This window comes from Polypterus senegalus, chromosome 7 (genome assembly GCF_016835505.1).
Source record: "Polypterus senegalus isolate Bchr_013 chromosome 7, ASM1683550v1, whole genome shotgun sequence".
Classification (NCBI taxonomy): Eukaryota; Metazoa; Chordata; class Cladistia; order Polypteriformes; family Polypteridae; genus Polypterus; species Polypterus senegalus.
The window spans coordinates 149927075-149948321 of record NC_053160.1 but is presented as its reverse complement, the minus strand read 5'-3'; positions in this window follow the sequence as shown (position 1 = coordinate 149948321).

The following is a 21247-nucleotide window of genomic DNA, read 5'->3' as shown; positions in this document are numbered from 1 at the left end:
ACATTAATTAACATAGAATAAGAGTAAGGTCCAATGGCCAGGGGGGACAGAAAAAACAAAAAAACTCCAGACGGCCGGAGAAAAAAATAAAATCTGCAGGGATTCCAGGCCATGAGACCGCCCAGTCCCCTCTGGGCAATCTACCTAACATAAATGAAACAGTCCTCTTTGTATTTATGGTTTTCACGGAAGGATTTGATGATGATGATGATGATGATCACGGGGACTTCTGGCTTTTAGTCCATCAATGCTGGGGCATCATGGTGCTTTGAGTAGGTTGGTGGTAGCGCAGGCCGCCACCACAGAGAAACCGGAAAAAGAAACAGAAGAGAGAGTAGGGGTCAGTACGGATTTTAGAGCCACCATGAATAGTTACGTGTTATGTTTGTGAACCCACACCATTTGACAACTGTATATAGCACTTCGTCAGTCAAGTTAATGGCTTCCAGCACAGTGGGCATGGCGGAGTGATGCTTGGTTCAGATATTCCTGACTTGGCCAGTTTACTAAGAAGTAACAACAGACAGCCATATAAGCTGACAAAAAAGCAAAAATATCTTCAGTACAAATACACTTTCATTGGCCCTTTTAAAAGAGAACTAAAGTACAGTGAGTACATCATATTCATCACTTTTGAGGTGTAATATGTATGTCATGTCAACATGCATTCTAATAATGGCAAAGTGGTATGATTTATTATACACATTAGTTGTCATTTACCCGATTTGACTTCATTTCCCTCAAGGAAATCAGGGTGGATTAAGGGTGTCATCATTTCCCAGTTTCTGTGAAATGTTGTGTACGGATGGGTTAGAGCTACTGTAATAAGTTTTCTTGTCACATCTTCTGGAAAGCTGCTTACACACATTTTGGGCCACTTTTTGTGCATATGTGGAAATGGGAAATGTGCAATTTCACAGAAACAGTTGCCATTCTAGGATAAAAGTTGATTATAACTGAGGTGCATGACATCAACAATCTTTTCTAGTCCCCCATGCTACCTTAATGAAAATATCATATGAGAGTAAACAAGGATTGCTCTACGAGATGGCATCTTTTAGAAAAATGAAACTAAAATAAACTTATGTCAGTGCTTTCATTACTTTTGAGTGTCATTGTATTTAATTTAGAAACAATGATCTAGGACAGTTTATTTTTGGCTTTCTTTTAGAGCTGCAAAATTAGTGGCAATCTGAATGCACAACCTTACTTTTTCTTTTTTTAAATTTTCAAGAGAATGTATAAAATTGTTTTGTTTTGTGTGGAGCTTATCCCAGATCTGATTAGTCTGCATTTTAAAGTAGGAGTTTTTAAGTACATGCCCTGTAGGATTACTTTAAACAGCTTTTATTGCCAAGCAGGAGCCTTTAGTACCACAGAGATCTATAAAGTTGTGGAGAATTTTCACAGAATGACATGGATCATTTGGCTCAAGGTAGTTTCCATATGTTAACAAGAGAACAGTGCTCAGATCAGAAATATATTTTGAAAATTGCATAAGAGCATGCTGACTGTGCGTTTGTACTGTACATCTGTTTCCTATGTGGGTTAAGATTTATTACAATGCAATGCTACTGTGTAACAGGCTCTGCAATCAAATGGTTATAGAAAATAGCCCAGAAACCAGTAAGTTGCTGGCTCATCCTCTAGCGCACTGTGCTGTAATTTATAATTCTGCTTATGTTGCATCCTTTAATGAAACAATTATGTTCTACATACAGCAAACAGGCATCTATTTAAAAAAGAAAATGCAATAAAATTTAATCAAGGACTAGTCGATATTAGAAGTGTTTAAAATCATTCTAATCTTAAATCAATATGATAGCTTAGTCAATTCTAATTTTTTGGAACTCTTTACCATTTGTGACTGTGACTTGTATGACAAAAGTTTACTTACTATAGTTAGGGTTCTGTCAAGGATAATTTTGACATGATCATTCCTTTCACTCAAGCTTCTTATCATTTCTTATTCTCCTAGAAATTCCCACTCAAAATGAGACTGGCAGGTCTGCAAGGTACTGTTTTCAGCTACAGTGCTTGTTAACTTGTTCAGTATACTGGATGTACAGTTATGCATACAAAAAAATACTTTATTTATTTAAAAATCACGTTTAACCACCTTCCATTTGAACACATGTGCCCCAGTGTTCTTGTTGAAGGGCAGATTGTAGAACAACAGCTGGCATCCATCCTAATTTCTTCCTTCATAAATTTACAAATCACGTCACACCACAGACTCAGTATACAGTATATAAAAAAAAAATGTAAACTTTCTTCATAACTCATTCTATGCAATACTCAAATATGTTTAGTTGCTCTTCTCTGATTTATGTCTAGAACTACTAGAAAACTGTACACGATAATGTAGTAGTAGTATGCATACAAGCAATTTATACATCTTAAGCATTAGTTATCCTGTCTAGTAATTGATGAAAATATAATTCTATGAACTTTTATTAGGCTCTTGTGTGGAGTGTGCAATTGACGGCATTGATAAGTCTAATAGTAACTAATGTATTTCTATTCTTTGTATAAAACCTAATGTATATTTGCATGTAGCACATCTGCTTATACAGTATATGATTTTTCTCATGTCCCTAGGGATTCTGTTGAATCACTGGTAATCGCTAATTAACCACAATAATGTCATTTGCACCATTTGCTACTTTATTTGTAAAATACTGGCCATACAAACATTCACAAACCCACTAAATCCTATTCAGTGTTGGTAGAACTGAAGTTAATCCTGACAGCACTGGGCTCACAGGAGAAATCAATCCTAAACAAGGTGCTAGTCCATCGGAGTGAACACATCAGCACTCATTCATACTAAGACCAGTTCTGTCTAAATCAAGTGATATAATATAAAAAAACTGTGAGCCCAGCACTTACCCTGGTGGAACCCAATTTTTAAGTTTAACTGAGTCTGAAATTGCAAAACTTAATGAAATGTTTAGTTAAATCATGAAAACTTTCAAATACAAATCAAGGGATGTTATCTTCAAACGTGATATTGTATTAGTGAGACCACATCTGAATACTGTGTTTTCTTGTTATTACACTAATAAAATATTCTTGAAGTAAGTCTTACTCTGACAAACTTAAGGAGCTGATCATTTTTAGTCTCGAATAGAGATGGCTGTTTATGGTCCTAGTATACCTACTGAATGAATGCATTTGAAAGTTTTTTTAATCGAATTCTTCCAGTAACATACTGAATGACCTACTCATTGACTCAGCTTGGTCTTCACATTAGGAAACTATCAAGTGTATGAGTTTAACTAGGGATCACCCACTGGGAAAAGAAAAAACATGAAAACTCAATCCCAAAAATCTTACATTCTGTAATTAATCAACTCAGGATATGTGGGTTTGGAAATGGATGGAGGAATGGATGGATGTATCAAACATCTGGGATAGATTCTACTGTTATTAACACAAATTTGATAACAGAAGCTAAAAAACAAAAAATAATTAACTTTAATGAATTAATCATTTTTCAGCAAGTTCCCACAAATTAGTAAATTACATAATAGGAAAGAAAGAGAAGAATATAAAATTTTAATAAAATAAATTAAGGCCAAGGGTCACAAGAAGTAGAAAAAGCTAGGAGAGAAATTTATGTAGAACATCAATATACAAATGTTTTATAGAGCAGACCAAATTTCAAAAAGCCTAAACTTTATACCCAAAAACCAAAAACAAAAACAAGTCAATACTTCAGACCTCAATAACACACAAAAAACAAAGACCAGAAAACAGAGAGCAAATCCTAACATATCCAATATGCTTCACAGGCTAGGTCTGTCTTTTTTATTTGCCTTCAGATTACTGCTATTTGATTCACAGCACCACCAGACACTGGCTTGGAGTTGGAGACCCTGTCCTCTTTGCCTCTAATCTTAATTGGTAGGGAGAAACAATCATCACCTAAAAGAAATATAATTATCAAATGAAATAAAAAGGCAAAGAAAAAATGTAGATGGGGTAGAGTTTCAATTGGAGCACGACACCAAGTAATACAGCGGAAGTGATAGACTTATACCTTGAAAGCCTGGATACAATTTTCAGATAACTCAAATGTTAATGATCTTAACAGATCTAATTATAAAATTGTTAAATGTTCACAGTAAAGTTTATGTTGTTCTAATGTATGCCACACTTTGAAAAAAATAATCCATCCATCCATCCTCTTCCGCTTATCCGAGGTCGGGTTGCGGGGGCAGCAGCTTAAGCAGAGAGGCCCACACTTTCCTCTCCCCGGCCACTTCTTCCAGCTCTTTTGGGAGAATCCCAAGGCATTTTACAGGACAGCCAAGAGACATAGTCCCTCCAGCGTGTCCTGGGTCTTCCCCGGGGCCTCCTCCCGGTTGGACGTGCCCGGAACACCTCACCAGGGAGGCGTCCAGGAGGCATCCTGATCAGATGCCCGAGCCACCTCATCTGACTGCTCTCGATGCGGAGGAGCAGCGGCTCTACTCTGAGCCCCTCCCGGATGACTGAACTTCTCACCCTATCTTTAAGGGAAAGCCAAGACACCCTGCGGAGGAAACTCATTTCACCTGCTTGTATTCACAATCTCGTTCTTTCGGTCACTACTCATAGCTCATGACCATAGGTGAGGGTAGGACCGTAGATCAACTGGTAAATTAAGAGCTTTGCCTTACGGCTCAACTCCTTTTTCACCACGACAGACCGATGCAGAGCCCGCATCACTGCGGATGCCGCACTGATCCGCCTGTCGATCTCACGCTCCATTCTTCCCTCACTCGTGAACAAAACCCCGAGACACTTGAACTCCTCCACTTGGGGCAGGATCTCTCCCCCAACCCTGAGAGGGCACTCCACCCTTTTCCGGCTGAGGACCATGGTCTTGGATTTGGAGGTGCTGATTCTCATCCCAGCCGCTTCACACTCAGCTGCAAACCGATCCAGAGAGCTGAAGATCACGGCCTGATGAAGCAAACAGGACAACATCATCTGCAAAAGGCAGTGACCCAATCCTGAGTCCACCAAACCGGACCCCTTCAACACCCTGGCTGCGCCTAGAAATTCTGTCCATAAAAGTTATGAACAGAATCAGTGACAAAGGGCAGCCTTGGTGGAGTCTCACTGGAAATGGGCTCAACTTACTGCCGGCAATGCGGACCAGGCTCTGACACCGGTTGTACAGGGACCGAACAGCCCTTGTCAGGGGGTCTGGTACACCATACTCCCGGAGCACCCCCCACAGAATTCCCAGAGGGACACGGCTGAACACCTTTTCCAAGTCCACAAAACACATGTAGACTGGTTGGGCAAACTCCCATGCACCCTCCAGGACTCTGCTAAGGGTGAAGAGCTGTTCCACTGTTCCGCGACCAGGACAAAAACCACACTGTTCCTCCTGAATCCGAGGTTCGACTATCCGACGGACCCTCCTCTCCAGAACCCAGAATAGACTTTTCCAGGGAGGCTGAGAAGTGTGATCCCTGTGTAGTTGAAACACACCCTCCGGTCCCCGACCATCACCCTGGTCTGCCAATCCAGAGGCACTGTTCCCGATGTCCATGCGATGTTGCAGAGACGTGTCAACCAAGACAGTCCTACAACATCCAGAGCCTTAAGGAACTCCGGGCGTATCTCGTCCACCCCGGGGCCCTGCCACCAAGGAGTTTTTTGACCACCTCGGTGACTTCAGTCCCAGAGATGGGAGAGCCCATCTCAGAGTCCCCAGGCTCTGCTTCCTCATTGGAAGGCATGTTAGTGGGATTGAGGAGGTCTTCGAAGTACTCCCCCCACCGACCCACAACGTCCCGAGTCGAGGTCAGCAGCGCACCAACGGGTTCGGGGATTGCCGCCACGACAGGCACCGACCACCTTGCGGCCACAGCTCCGGTCAGCCGCCTCAACAATACAGTAGATTCATTTAATAATAATAATAAATAAAAATAATAATAAATTCATTGTTTAATTTCATTATCTGTAAATAAGGTGAATCTAAGTTTAAAACTAAGGAACTCATTTACAAAAGTTAACATAACTTTGTGTTTAAAATTTTTGTTACACCTAATCTTATAATATGGAAGCTCTGAACCGCACAGTGAAAAAAATTATGGGATAACCCTTATCTCGTACGTACATGAAAATATCTCGTATGTACATGAAAACATCTCGTTTTCATGCAAGTATGAGATACTTTCACTACATACGAGATGTTTTCACGTAAAGTATGAGATACTTTCACGTACGTACGAGATACTTTCACGTACGTACGAGATACTTTCACATATGTACGAGATAAACTTAGATTAAAATATTACAAAAGTGTGCTTCGGGGCTTCCTAATTACGACCTTACCAAGGCCATGGCGCTTCAGTTTGACGTCACTTCCAGCCTTGTAGCGCGGTAAAATAAAAAAGCAGATGGATGGGCTTTTATTTATTAAAGGAGTGTGGGATGGTTAGAGTTGGGTTTAACAGCAGCTTGCAGTACCTACGTCAGGTAACGCCCAGAACGTCAGTCACGAAATGCCCATCGCATACCCCGTTACACTATGGTTAAGATTAGGCTTGTGGGAGGGTAATGGTTTAGTTACGTGCTTTATGTTTACAGGTATTCGTCTGCACACTCGTACAGAGCAACTGAAGAGATCTGGTGTTTTTTTTCTTCCTGGGAAACAATTTGGTGCGTACAACTTACTCTCTCGTGCCCACCACTTACCATAGCCTGCGCACCAGGCACTTTTAAGGTTGCACCTGCCAATACTGCGTGTGCACCGCATTCTTTCAGATGAGCACCAAATGACATTGCGTGCTACTGTACATCATTTTCTGGAAACAGGACATATCACTGAACAGTCTGATGTTTTCCTCATACAGTTACAGTCCACAGAAATTAATATTGACAAGTTTATGAAATCTGGCTATGCATTCAAGCCCAGATCGTTAAATCTGCGAAGCAGCACCACTAACAAATGCACTAATTTATAGTAAAAGGAAATTACATTAGTTAGCCATTTACTTTCTAGCCCGCAGCTTGTTATTCGCACAAGTTACGGAAGGAATTCATATTTCACGTATTTACTGCGTGTGAAGTTTACCCAGTTCAATGCGAGTTCACTAATTTAATTCTCTGGTAAACCTGGCACACTCGATCGCTTATCTGCACCAATGAACTGTGGGATTTAACGTGCATCTAAAGAGTTAAATCCAAATCGGGCCACTTTAACTCCCGCTGTTTTCAGACAAGAAATGTACCCTTGTTAAAAAGCCAAACTTGAATATCCTAGTGAAATCCACTGGCCAACCTGGCACACTGGATCACCCGTTGCATTGTGCAAAATGAACTGCGATCTTTAAAAGTAAAGCAGAGATCTAAATCGTGTTGCTGCTGTTTTTATTGTCACGTTTTTGACAGGATGGATCACTTAGTTAAATTGCAGGTAATAGCACAAGAGATTAGCACAAGTGCCTCAGGGTGCTGCGTTTGTAACTTAGCAACTGTGGAATGGATGATGTCACTCGCTATCTCCACGTTCGCTTGAGGGGGGATGTAAACAATAACAACAATCACTTGTCCAAACTCTTTGGGCAAGTAATAGGGACGCAGACTTACGGCCAACAGTTCAATGTCCCTGCAGCAAGTGGAGATTTTAACGTTTACATGTCCTGAGTTGCACCATCTTGTATTAACATAGAGAGCGAGTCCCCCTCCTTTCTTCTTCCCGCAGGTACTTGCGTCTCTGTCCGCTCTAACTGTGCTAAACCCGGGTAGCTCCACGTTAGCATCTGGGATGGTAGTTGTTAGCCACGTTTCACTAAAACACAGCAAGCTGCATTCTCTGTAGGTTCTGACATTTTTCACCAGCACAGCCAGCTCGTCGATCTTATTTGGTAGTGAGTTCACATTTCCCAGGATCACAGAAGGCACCAACGGTTTATAATGCCATTTTCTCTCAAGTTGTCTCGCTCTTATCTTATCTTTTATCTTTGCGCCGGCTCGGCTGCCCCGATATCGTCATCTTACCTCGTCAGGTAAATAAGGAACCCCACTGACATGAGCATTTCTTCTCAGTGCTTTAAGTTGACTACTTGAATAGGCGAGTCTCGGAGTGTAAGAATCCATGTCAAGTAGTAAAAAATAGTAAAAAAGTAAATAAAATAGTAAAAAGTGTCCATGGAGCGATTCCACGTAAAAGAAAGTGGTAGAAGTGATCAGTGAAATAGAGAAAAAAAAGGTAAAAAGATAAAGTCATACACGGAGCTGCTGGAAAGGCTGCCACTCGGATGCGGCGCCGGAAATTAGAATATTCCTGTATGAGAGATCTTGAGATCTTAGGACTATTCATGTGCATAAAGAAACAGAAAAATAGTTAATTCTGTAGTAAACAAACAAATTTATAAGCACATTTTGGAAGATAAATACACATTATGTGTGTTTTCCAGGTACAGTGCAGATAAATTATAAGTAGATCTCTTCATTTTTGGTTCATGCAAACCCTACCCATTTAAAGCACCTTTTATAATTGTAAACCAACATAAAGTTGTCATTGTGTAACTGTTTTATTAACATAAACTGTAAATATGTTTCTGAAGATGAAGGTGTGCTTTTGAGTGGTTTTTCCCTCATAACCAGAATACTACCCAAGATGCCAAATGTACAAAAAGTGTAAATTCATTAAACACTTCACATTTTCTTGCAAAGGTAGCACTAAACATTTCTTTCTCATCTCTCTTTCATATCTTGCTGTTGTCAGTTGAACCCATGCCCAAGATCACCTTCTAGTTCTAAGCTCTATGACCATTAGGGCTTGAGACAGTTACAAACTCCTTCCTACTGTGACTTACAGCCAAGCCTCTGAAGTAGTTCAAAAACGTATCGTTCAGTCTGCTATGGGAAGACAGAAGATACATTACCGTTTACTCATTGTATTGGCCCCTAGCATTTTTGCAAATTTGAATCTTTAAGTTTCTTGTGAAAGGGCCTCCCTCTTACTGTCTGTTCCCAGCTTGGATCATGTACTGTAGTCCATATATATATATAAACAGGAGAATGTTCCTGTTTGTGGTTTTCATGGACAGGGTATCAAGGGTAAGCCAAAGATGTAAGGGAGTCCAGTTGGGAAGCTAGGGGTAGCATTGTTGCTTTATGTAAATGATGTTCTCCTCTTTGCTTCAACTGCCTGTGACCTTCGACAAGCTGAGCAATTCACTGCCGAGGGTGAAGAAGCAGGGATGAGAATTCAGCACCACCAAATCTGAGGTCTTGGTTCACTCCTGGAAAACCAATAACCAAAAATATAAACATAATTTAATACTTCATACCTGAATAACATACCTAAAGCAAAGACCAGAAAACACAGAGCAAATCCTAACATATTCAATATGTTTGACAGGCTAGATCTCTCCTGGTGAGGGGGAGCAAATGCCCTTCATAGACAGTTCAAATATCTTTGCATATTTTCCATTAATAATTTAAGAAGGGAACATAAATTTGACAAAAGGAATGGAGTAGGTTGCAGATCTGGGGTGGTTGTACTGGATTGTGGTGGTGAAATGTAGTTGAATCTAAAGACAAAACTCTCAGTTTAAGAGCTACTCTACAGTATATCCCTGTCCTCATATATGGCGATGAGTTGTGAGTAATGACCAAAACAAGGAGATTGTGAGTGCAAAAGACAGAAATGAGGTTTCTTGACAGGGTTGTTGGTCTGACACTTCGCGAGAGAGTAAGAAGCTTAGTGATTTAGGAGAGCCTCATAGTAGAGTTGCTGCTCCTCGGGATTGAGAGGAGCCAGTTGAGGTGGTTTTGGGCATGTCATAGGAATGCCCCTTGGGTTGCTCTCCCTGTATCTGCTCCAGAACCATTCCACTGGGTGGATACCCTGCAGCAGACCCAGGACATGCTGGAAGGATTACATGTCTCAGCTGTCTTGGGAACACTTGGGAATTCCTCAGGAAGAACTGTAATCTGTAGCTAGAGACAGGGATGTCTGGGCTGACCTAGTTGGCCTGCTGCCGCTGCTGCCCTCACCAGGAAAAGTAGATTCAGAAAATGAGATACTGTATATGTTATGCATTGTGAAATCTAGTGAAAATATAGGGCATATCCTGGCTTGGTGGTGCACTCCTTCCTGAATTTGCATGATGATGTTTTCCATGAGTGCCAGTGCATTCTTTTTTCTCTGTTTTGTTGAATAATGCATTTCCACTGCTCCGTCCCTTCCCATCCTTTGTGCATGTCCTTTGTCCACCAGGCTAGCTCTCTCTTCTTGTGGAGAGAGTGGGGACAGGGAAGGAACACCAGAGGTGACAACAACCCCGACTGTAAAAAGGCATGTGGTCCTTGAAAGAAGTGCATGGGACTGTAATGTCACTAGGAAAGAGCAGGCAACTGACAGCCTGCCTGCGAGATGCAACCCTTTAAGGGCAATGACAGGCTCAGGGCTGCTGGGACACCAACAGCTGCTAGAGAGAATTCTTGCATGGTTTCTCTTAAAGGGTTTTGTAGAAAATGCCTCAGAGAAGGGCTTTACTGGCTATATACCCAGAGTGAACCAGGAGTCAAGAGGAAATCTAAACTAACAGAATGAAAGAGAGTGAGTCAGACAAACAGACGTGAGTTCAAACAGTATGTAGTTTACAATACATTTTAAGTAAGCATGTGAAGTCAGACTTAGGTAGAATAACTTTATTGATATTTTTAATATAAGCTGTCTTATGTTTTCTCCCTATGTTTATCCTTACCTGCACTTTAGTCTGTTTAATAAAGGCACTTTATTCATTTACCTTTAGTCTGATGGGTATTAATCTGGGCACAGTGGGCAGCCATATGAGCCCCCATTCTATCTTAATAATAATCTGGTAAATAAACTTAATTACTTATGTTTTAATATGTTTGTTTTCTTGCATACAAAACACTTGAGACCCAGGCAAGACAATACACAGCTAACAGGCAATTGATTTATTAAATCGGTTAGTGCCAGCATAAAGTGACAAACTAGAAACATGTCAACACAAGCCCAGTAAGTCAAAGGTGAAAACAATGCAGTTGTTAATATCCTGCTTGGATGTTTAAGGTAGAAATCATAACTTAGAGCAGTTCAGATGGTCAGGAGATGTACTGTATATTCTGAACTATGATAATAAATGAAATATTTATATAATACTTATCATTTTGGTTAAAAATTAAATATCTACCAGCAAAATATATGTTTGATTTGAAAATCTCCTATAAGAACATGGGGCTCTTGGGCTATACACCTCACAAAATCTCCAGAGAATTATTTTACTGATAAAATACTGATAAAGAGTGAATTCCTGAATATCCCCAAAAAGAAAAGTAATGGAAAAATGAATCCCATTATGCAATGGAAAAAAACTATTTATTTGTTGTTTAAAATGGAAAAAACACAGTATTTATTTGTTGTTTGCTCAGTACATTTGTCAAATGTGAACTCTTCTTAGCCCTGGGAACAACAAACCAAACAATGCTCTTTTTTAATGTATAGAAAATCTCAGGATTTAACACCATACTTTATCAGATCTCAATGTGAGTATAATTTTTAGCTGCCTAAGAAATCATCCTATTAGATGGTTCGCATAATGCTTGCAGAACAGCTCATTTTCATTCTGGTGTGTATTTCTGGTGTGTCTGTTCTGACCAAAGGGAAATAGAGGGTGGCTGTGGTTAGCAAGTAACATTAATACTAATTGTTACATGGGGAAGAGGAGAATAAAAACAGAGTATTTTTTGCACATTCTAAAAAAAAACAGTTACTTCTCCTGTACTTGTGATTATATTAAGCAATGATAAGTGAACCATCTTCTTGATAACCATGTACATTGAATATATTTATAGAATATGTGATGTATTTTATCAAACTCAATTTCTTATTTACATTTTTGCCAACAAAGACAAATTCTTATTTTTTAAACTCATTTTCATTCCTGTTTTTAACAGGTTTCTTGCAGATGGTATCAGGTATTCCTTTAGGATTTCCTTGTATTTTGCTGCAATCATTTTATTCTCTACTCTCACAGGCTTTCCAGGGCCTGCTGCAGAGGAGCTTCCCTAACAGCATGATGATGCTACAACCATGCTTCAGAGTGGGGATGGTTTATATTTCATAATATGTACTGTTTGGCTTACGTCAAACATGGCATTTAGTTTGATTGCCATAAGGCTCAATTTTAGTCTTATCAGACCATAAACCCTTCTTCCAGCTGACATCAGAGTTCCCCATGTGCCTTCTGACAAACTCTCAATGCATGGTTTTTAAAGGTGGGTTTGCCACTTTGCCGTAAAGTTGTGACTGTAGTTGTTGTATGCACAGTCTCTCTAATTTCACCAACAGTAGACTGTAACTTCTTCAAAGTTGTAATCGTTCTTTTGGTGGCCTCACTGGTCTTCTTTTTGCATGATCAATCAGTTTTTGTAGATGGCCTACTCTAGGCAAATTTACAACTGTGCCATACACCATCTATTTCTTAATGATTGATTTAACTGGATTCCAGGGAATTTTAATGACTTAGATATTTTCTTGTTTCCACCCCCTGATTTGTGCTTTTCAATCACCTCGTTTGAAGTGATCTTTTTGTCTTCATTGTGTGGGTTAGGCCACAATGTTGAATCACTACAAGCTTAACCTTCCACATATGTGTTCATTTATTATCCAATCATATAAAAATCCTTGACTGCATTAACTAATTTGGTAACTTCTAAAACCAATTGGCTGCACCAAAAGGGGTGTCATATCAATAAAGGGGTTGAATACATATGCAATCAGTTACTTTGCATCTTACATTTTAATTCATTTAGATAATTTTGCAGAGATCTATTTCCTCCTTGTCATCAAAGAGCCATTTTCTGTTGATCAGTGTAAAAAAAAGGCAAACTGAGTCCACTGTAACTCATTGTTGTCACAATAATATGTGAAAACTTCAAAGGGGATGAATACATTTTATAGGAACTCTGTGGTAAACTCTATGCATATCCACATGATATATTCAAATAAAATGACCCTTGAAGATTTTTAATTAGTGTCATTAGAAAGAGTGTAAGACCTACTCTTGTTGCTGAAGAACAGAAGTGCAAAATACAAATGGTGGACAGGTCCCTATATTAAACTTATTCATAATTTTCATACAAAATTAAGGATTTCAGCTGATAGAGTATTTTTTAAAAAAAAGTAAATAATAATACTTTTTCTTTTTTTTTGAGTACTTCTATGCCTTAAATTATAAACAGTATAGATTAACTGCCATTCCAAGTGGCCTAAAATAATTACCTTACTGGGCCACAGATCATTTTCCTACTGTATTTAGCCATACTCTTACTTTGTACCTTGTATTTATCAAGTTATGCTTTAGTACACAGTGTCCTTTTGCAGGGCTAAATTATATAAAAAAATCACTTTGCAGAGATCTCTGCAGTGCTGTGCACATAAATCACATAAAAAGACCGTGAAAAATGCAAAGAAAATATTAGCAATAAATCAACTACTCCTGAAGGCTTCTAAACCAATTCTAGTAGTAATTTTACAACTTGAACAATTAAAAATATCTTGATTTTAAATCAGAAGCAAAATAACTTTTTGGTTGATTTTATTATTAGATCACTGCATACATCATTCAAACGATTATGAATTATGAAATCCCTTTAATAAAAACAATGTTTATTTGAATTAGTTGAAAATATATCTGCATGCTAAAAATGAAATATGATGCACTAAAATATACCATACTGAATATACAGTTTGCATAGTGGTAGTAATGATTAATTCTGCTGACCCAAAAAATTTATTGTGCCCGAATCCAGGTTCAACTAAAATGGAAAGGTATGAAATAACGTTAGCTTGTTTTAAGGTTAAGTACTAATTCTAAATTGGCTCATATATGTGAGTGTGGAAGTGGGTATCTTGATGGACATAAGGAACTCTTGTTGGGTTTGGGTTCGACTTTAGCCAGTGCCATTGAATCCCGACATCCTGAACTGCATAAATAAATTAGAAACTGGTTGACATACATTTTTGAGTTATGTTTAAATGTCCAGTGCTCTCAATGACAAATTTGAAATGTGAACAATGAAAAAACAGAGACTTTTGCATTGGATTTCTCACATGCTTTCCAGTGGATGACCACCATTTATTTATAATAATAAATGCATTTAGAAAGACATTTTATTGCAGTATAGACCCAATGTAGCAGCTGGAAGTCTAACCTTGCTCGTTAAAGTGTTATTGGTTTACTTCCTCGAATGCTTATATGATGCTTAATCAGCCACAGGACATTGTTTGTTCTAAAATGCCTTTTTTGTTTTATTGTAACAACATCCTCTTCCTACTATGGAAATTGCTTTATGATTCAATGTATGATCTATAATCAAACTTACTCTCTCTTTCTTTAAAATGTAGGCAATTTAAATAATTAAGCAAGTAGTCTATTATAATTCACTACTACTGTATTTCTTTTGCCATCTGCTATACTACTGAATGCATTTAAAAGTGAGTGCCCTTTTCACTTATTGACATAAGGGTGCAATAATAATCTCAGCAAGCCACACTGTTCACATTCCCATTAATCCTCAGTCCTAGTCCTAATTTCTTTTACTGTATAAATAGGAGTATTTTTAGGCACTCATTCTTTAGCTATTGTAGTCACGCTCACTAGAGGATACTCCCAAGAGTATATATACAGGGAATTGCAGATGGATGCAGAAGAAAGACATCATCTGTAATAAATCATATTACTGGCAGAATATACTAGCTTAGTGTTATATCTTTGTAACCAATAAAGCTCTGAGACCAAAACCCTTTCCCTTTCTTTGTATAATAAAGTTAATTTTCATTCCTTTTTTATCTGACATTTAGAACTTAGTGATACTAATAAGATCAACCAAAAGGATACAATATGAAACATGGATCTGAGTTGTACAAAGAGAAAAAAATGCTACACTATCTCACTGCAAAACAAAGAGAGCTTGAGTAAAAAAATATCTGTGTCTAAAAGACAAATCTATTTAAATTTCAATGCATCTGTCCATAAATATGCAGATGAAATTCAACTACATATGAATATGAATCCTTTTTTGTTTATAAATGGGACAATCTGATTATTTTTTTGATTTAAAAATCATAGAGGTTACAAATCCTGATGGATTATAAATAAAACTTGTATAAACTTTGAATACTCAAGAGGTTTCCCTGTGACATTTTTGTCAATTCTTTTATAAAGACGCCTGCATTTGACAGAAGCTATTCTGAAACAGAGATTTGTGGTGTGTTTGAGTCACTGTCATTTGTCAGTCTCACCTGACAGCTGTAACCCAAAACTGTTATTTTTTCTTTAGGTATGAATTACTTTGATGTTTTACCTCTTTAATGTATCTATAAAAACACTATTTTGTGTTTATCTTTTGTTGAAGTGAGGTGATCAAATACCTAAAGCCAGGAACATTCTTTAAAACAAACTGCCATATGTATATACTGAGTTTTAGAATTCTTAAGCACAATGCCACCTTCTCATTGCTGGCCCCGTGACTACTTGTGTGGAGTTTGCACGTTCCCCCTATGTTTTTGTAGGTTTTTTTATGGGTAGGTTTTCTGAATAACAAATAATTTATTTTAAATATTACAGATTTGTTTAAACTCTTATGTTGACAGTCAGAATTTTGCTGCAAAAATACTTACATTTTGCAGACTTTAGACTTTATCCCTTTTCACATACTGTATGAAGGGTTTCCTAGAAATTTACCAGTTGATTTCTAGGTCATGGTTGTGTTTTACAAATGTTCTGTGTAGAATCACAGAAAACTTAAACACTCCATTTTTTTAGGTCAAAAATAATTTTCCAAGTTAGTGTGTATGTGAACATATACACCAGCTTTGTTCTGTCACACGCTACAAGTCCCAGCTCCAGTGGCTGCTTCACAGAGAAGGGATGCGCTTTCTCCAACAGCTATAAAGTTGTACAGGAAGTGCTGCATTTAAGTGATTAACACTGAACAGTAAGAATGTATTAGCATTTATCTTTGAACCCCTGCTCCTTTGTGGGTAGCATTTTTGTTGATTTAACTTCTCCTTGTACGTTTTGTAGTCTGTTTTTTCAATATAGAGGAGACAGAAATTATTCAGACCCCTTCATTTTCAGCACACTTTATTGGGTTTTAATTTTAAATTTAAATAGATAAATTTGCCATCAGTCTACACTCATTAACCCATAATGCCAAAGTGAACACATTTTCAGAAGGATTTGTGAATGTATTAAAAATGAAAAATTATAGACTTTTCTGAAAACATGTTCACTTTGTCCTCACGGTTTAATGAGTGTAGATTATAGGGAAAGATGGCAATTTCATCCATTTTTAATATACAGTACATCACAACACAATGCACAGAAAGTAAAGGGGATTAAATTCCTTGTAATTCCATGGTATATGTTTTGATTTAATTATATTATGCAAAATAATAAATAGAAAAAATTCAGTATAATGCAATTCACAAGTTTAAAAAACATACGATTAAAAAAAAAAACACTGTATAATCTATTGCAGACCTTTTGCTGCATTTTAAGATCCCAACCTCATTTCACTTTCATTTGTGAATCATTTCAACACAGGATACTCACAGTCCACCCTGCTATGTTTGGATGAGTGAATAACAGGAAATATTATGAATGGTTTTATGTATGCAATTAGCTTATGAAAGGACAAAAAAATTTATTTTTTAGTGGTGGAGAAAAACATGAATTTGAATTTGAACAATTCCCGATAAAATCAATTTGGAAAGTAATTATTCTCTTAGTGTTTGCAAATTATCTTATTGCATGTTATATACAGTAGTTTCAGATCTTGAATATGTGATTGATTTGAAGACACTCTGATTAAAAGTAAGCTGGAAATACAATATAATGATGTAGTGGTGAATATTTTAATATTACTTAACATCAAAAAATAATTATAGAATATGAAAATTATTCAGATTTGATCTGTGCTAATTAAAATATTTGGCACAATGAAATAGAAATGGAAAAGACAGTGTTTTACTTCTAATTATATATAAATATATCATGTACAACATTTTTAATGTGCAGAATTTATATTAAATGGAGAAATGCCATTTTTAGGCCAACTTTCCAGTAATGATATGTTTCCTAAGAGTCAGCATGCCATTTTTGTTTTATGCAAATACCCTTATATTTATGTAAACATATTATTAAAGTATTGGAGAACATCTACTCCATTTTATAAAAGAATATTCAGATTTTAAGGTTTTAGTTCCTGTCATTCACAATTGTCATTTACATATGAGTTATGAAAACTATGCATACAGTCATCCCTTTTATCCATATACTTTGGGCATTTCTGGAATACGATGGTTTAATTATGTTAGAGAGAGAGAGAGAGAGAGAGAGAGAGAGTTAGGAGCATGCGCTGATACAGCGCATTGCCGCACCCACCTCAAGACAAACCAACTCAGGATCCCAGATTAGGACCTGAGTGCAGCCATGCAACTAGTTCAGATGGAATGGAACAGTGTGAGGTTTTTTATGGTGGCTGGACTGCCAATTCTGCCACCAAGCCCAGATTTTTCCTGCAGGTTGGAGGGGCTTCATGCAGGGCTGGATGCAGATTAACGTCATACCCAAGACAGAGTGATTTCAGGTTAAGGGCTTTACTCAAGGGCCCAACAAAGTAGAGTCAGTTTTGGCATTTACAGGATACGAGCTGGCAACCTTCTGATTGTCATCTGATTATATTAACTAAAAAAGAAATTTAGGAAACGTTTATTGAGTTTATCACTAGTATAAACGAGACTGGCCAATGAATTAAAACATGTTTCTTTTTTCCACAATGTCATCTTTCACCATTTAGACTAGAGATTTTTGATCTATTGTCCTTTACAATAGCAAAGAGCTCCATTTGGGAATGCACTCCTATAAAAATGGAAACTGAACAGATATTTAGAAAAAAACTTAGTACTTAATAAGGACGTTACTTGTTTGCTTTTTTCTTCTTCTATAAATCCAAATGTTTGATGATATGGTATGCTATTAAATATTGTGTTTCTGTTGTGTTGTCATGACTGCAAGTGTAAATGTTAAAAACAAAAATTAGCAAAAAAAAATCATGTAACCATTAGATTCCATGGCTTTGGAAACCCCCCAAACAATATTCATTCAATTTTTATAGGCCAAGGTACAGTCAGAAAAAATACATTTTATAAGTGAGATCATAACACATTAATAGAGTAATTGCAACTGCATTTAGAAAGGGATGTGAAAACACAGGCCTGTTCAGATTGCATTTGTGTTTATAGTATTTGTTGTTTTTTGTCATTTTAGATTCTATTTGGTATTGGGAAGTTTCCCTAATTCCTTTTCCCCAGGATTGTTTCTCCAGGGCTCACAGGTGTTGAATTAGCAATAACCTAAGAGACCTATTTAAGGAAGAAATGCTTCCTCAGATACTGTGTTGTGGTATTGCCTCATTTTGCCGCTTTTATTCTTCACTGCCCCTTTTGTATTTCCCCTTGTTTGGTTCATTTTGACTGAATCTACATTCAGATTTTCTAGAAAATAAATTTTGAATTTGGGGACTTTGGCTTTGTCCTAATTTTATTGATTTTTTGTTATCTATTGAACTATTTTTGTCACAGTTGAAACTTTCATGTTTATATTTTTAGATTTTGCTCCTTATTTCAATTTTAAAAATTCAGATATTAAAATTTCTTTTTGGGCAAGGTGTTTGTTTAGGTTTTGACATTTCCTATTTGGGATAATCATAAAAAGTCATTTTTCTAAGCATTTCAAAAACATCTTACACCAATATCATTTTATACAATATATCAGCTTTAAAAACATAACTGTATCTAGTGACAAACATGCTTTGTCCTAAAAGGTCTCAATTTATGTTAACTGGTGAACATGATTTTTCAATCATCAGTCATGGAGTTTTGGAGATTGTCAGTAAAAGGACCAAAGCTGTCATTAGAATATTGTTTTTTGATCTTGATAGCTGCAGAGATAGCTGTTTACCTCACAAATCCCTTATAAGTACTGCAAGCTATAGCTTAAAAGTATCAGATTACTGATAGGAAATAATGGAAACTACAGACACTACATTTTTATTCTTATTTTCACATCCAGTTTTTTTGCATATTTTACTATGTTTTATTTGAAAGGCAATGTTGTGATAAACAGCTAAAGACACATGCTTTATTTCCAGATCACTATGTAACACAATTTTATCTTTTCGTTCATGCATTCTGATAAAGAACAACACTTGCATGGTAAATAGACAAAGACAGTAAAAACCACTCAAATAGGTTCAGAAATGAGTAGGTTTTCTAGATTTGCGACTGTACTGCAAATTGCTTTCTCGAAGAAGCCCCCAAATGTAGTCCCCCATCATGTTTTCGTTATACTGTCATTGGTAACGACGTTCAAAGTCCAGTATATCCTGATGAAAGTGCTCGCCTTGCTCTTCTGAGTAAGCTCAAATGTTCTCCTTGAATCTGTCAAGATGAGCGTCAAGGATATAAACTTTGAGAGACATTCTGCATCCCATTTTGGCATAATTCTTCATGAGAGTCCGAACCAACTGCACACAGTTTTCAGCCTTGTGATTACCCAGGAAGCCGTGAAACTGTTCCAAGCCGTTTTCTCTGTCCAGTTCAGCAGCTTGGCGAATTGGTAGGATCCACCATGCAGAAGTAGCAGTTGCTTGAGTGGTCAGTCGGTTGCCGCCAAATTCGCGGGATAGCAAACTTCATGGCTCTCTTTTCTCCCCTGTACCAACCTTCAAGAGTTTTCTTGCAATATTCACATGTCAAATGAGGTGCCCAGGGCTTGTCTTGATCCCCGACAGGCATGCCGAAGTATGCCTTGTAGACCTCGCACATCTTACGACATACTTTCACGGAATACTTTCTCGCTCTTGTCTTTATAAATTGTCCTCAGACGTAGCAAAATGCATCTGCTGGGTGCAAGCAACCTCTTGATGCTATCTAAATCAAATCAAAAAAATAACATAAACCGAAATGTTGGTTCGAGTCACCTGTGCCTTTATACTTGTATGACTACTACTGGACAGTCCGAGAACGTTCTTGAAAGTTCTAAAAGTTTCTTGAAAATTCTAGATAATTCTGGAAAATTTTAGAAACTTCTGGACAATTCTAACAGTTCAAGAATATTCTAGAAGACTACTCAGTATTGAATGCGAATCGAGAATTTTCTCGAAAACAGACAAATTTCAAAATATCATTGTCCTGATCACCAAAGCAAAGTTTTTGTGGAATAACAGCTATTTTCTATTTTTTTAGGCATAACGGGTTAGGAAAACACACTTTGTACCCAGGAACAAAATAAAAATAAAAATTTGTTACATAGTGTATCCATCAGATTATTCATGAGATTCTGCCCCAAAGCATGTCCAGCTGGCTCACTAGCTCCCTTTTCACAGGCTGTTGTTATATGAACATTCAACCTACACCAATCAGTGTGAACAGGAGAGAATACGTATCTTTCCTTCATGAAAGTTAATGACAAGAATTTGTGATAAAAATTACTAGGGAAACTAAGGAAGTTTTAAAGGCTTTTGTTTCACACTTCTTCTGGTATTCCACAGCCTACAACTATAAGCTGCTGAGGGAAATGTAATTTATTCTAATTTATAAATACAGCTTAACAAGCTTTAGTTTTTTGTGGAAAATGAATGTATACTGAGATCTGGAGTAACTAATTATGACTTAAAAAACGGCAAAGTTGTCATTTTAAATAAAAGAGAAAATTTAGCAGAAAAAATCATTAGGCGCAGTCAGTGCAAATGCGGTTGTCGGGAAATGGCATTCTGGAGGTGGGGTCAAAAGTTGGTATATATACAAGGCACAACAATGAGAACAGAAGTTCTGGTAGGATTTGATGCACACCTTAACCAGGCAATATGTCATTCAGTTATCTGTCATAATTTTGAGTCCCTTTGAAGACTAGTGAACTTCAGGCATACTAGATATGTTCGATAGTGCTGAATCCAGTAACAATTTTAAATTGTTAAAGTGTGTTAGTTACTGGTACCGCTTCACAGCTCTGTGACCTTGGACTCAAAATCCATCTCAGTCAATGTCTGCTTGAAATTTACAAGCTCTGACTATGTCTGTTTTGGAATTTTCTCCAAATCGATTATGTTTAAGTAAGTTTTGACTGTGTTAATGAGTCTGTTGTGCAGTGGCTTAAAACCATTTCCAGGTTTAACTAGCCTTGAATCTAAT